This window comes from Drosophila navojoa, chromosome X (assembly GCF_054131105.1).
Source record: "Drosophila navojoa isolate 15081-1374.11 chromosome X, UAZ_NAV_1.0, whole genome shotgun sequence".
NCBI lineage: Eukaryota > Metazoa > Arthropoda > Insecta > Diptera > Drosophilidae > Drosophila > Drosophila navojoa.
Genome location: NC_142895.1, coordinates 22,903,100 through 22,904,444, shown reverse-complemented (window position 1 = coordinate 22,904,444; position 1,345 = coordinate 22,903,100). Strand labels below are relative to the sequence as shown.

Below are 1,345 nucleotides of genomic sequence, written 5' to 3'. Positions count from 1 at the left end.
CAAATTTTGCATGCAGATTCATGTGTTTTTAATATAATTTTGATTTTTGTCATCATGTCCGATACCAGCCCCAAATCCAGCCCCTACTTGAAATATTAAGGACTCGTGCCTTGACAAATCCACACATATGAACGTTATTATCTCGTCTTGAGCGCCTGCCTATGCGTCTATTCGTGTGTGGGTGCTGTCTGTCCTTATGCTGTTTGCTATCCATGCATACAAGAAGCATGGAGTGATTGGAGCATCAGCTCTTGGCAGAGGAGCTCAGACGACCTCCTAGTCGAGCAGGCCTGACTACAGCGCTCTTACTGCTGTTTATTTTTTGTATTTTTGTATTTTGTGTAATTTCCAATTTTTGTCTCGTTTCGTTAGCCTTTGCAATTTCGCCTCATCAATTATTTCGTGAATAATTTATGGCAAGAAATTTACATTTAATTTATTTAACGTGTATTTTTTTCTTGCCAACATATTACATAAAAATATTATCTTTTTTGTGACATTTTTCGTCAGTCATTTATTTTTATTTTTTTATTTATTTATTTTATTTTTCTTTTTTTCGAAAAGCAATTCAATTTACTTCTGATAAATATTCTCGGACGCTTCGTCAGTATGTGTATATCTGTGTGTGCGTGTGCGTGTGTGTGTGTGTGCGTGCGTGTAAGCAGAGGCAAAAAGCAATATCGCCTGGTTGATGGCTGGCAAATGCATTAGCCAGCAAATGTGCAGAAATTCTTGGAAATGAATTTTCGGTATCTGTAAGTAATAAAATAATACACAGCCTGTCTCTATATGTATGTGTCGCCATACACATACGCACATTCATATACCTGTATGTTTACATATGCTCTTATGTATTTTTTTTTTTTAAAGATGGCAGCCATCAAAGTGAATTGCCAAAGGTGCTACAGATAAACACTGCAATGAGGCAAGCCAACGGGGACCGGATAGACTCGACTGAGCACGCATTTGCGAAAAGCTCATATCATGGCCAATAATTGCAATAATAACGATATTCATGCTCCACATCAAGCAGCAGCAGAAGAGAGAAGCTACTAAGCGAACAGGACTAGAGCGTAAATACAGGCTATAACGAAGTATGGTCAACAGCTCACAAAAAACAATAAGAACAACTCTAACAAAACAAATGATTTAAAGAAAATATTGAAACGTGAGCAAACAACTTATAAATATGAAAGAGTCATTTTAATTAACTTTCTCATCAAATAACCATAAATTGAAACTGGCAGCTGCCTCTGGCTCTGCCTGACTGGGAAATACCTTGCAGTACTTTCAATCCCTCCACATGGCATGGTAAACTGGGATGGCCTGACCCCTTAATAGACTC

The 1,345-nt window shown here is 37.6% G+C and overlaps 1 long non-coding RNA gene across 1 annotated transcript; it reads left to right on the top strand.

The window, feature by feature from the left end:
- The first annotated feature begins 541 nt into the window (after positions 1-541).
- LOC149090715 (uncharacterized) lies at positions 542-1,014 on the top strand. The gene is made up of 3 exons (XR_016197295.1): positions 542-631; positions 666-755; positions 871-1,014. It is a non-coding gene; the product is annotated as an uncharacterized LOC149090715 (long non-coding RNA).
- The last annotated feature ends 331 nt before the right edge of the window (positions 1,015-1,345 follow it).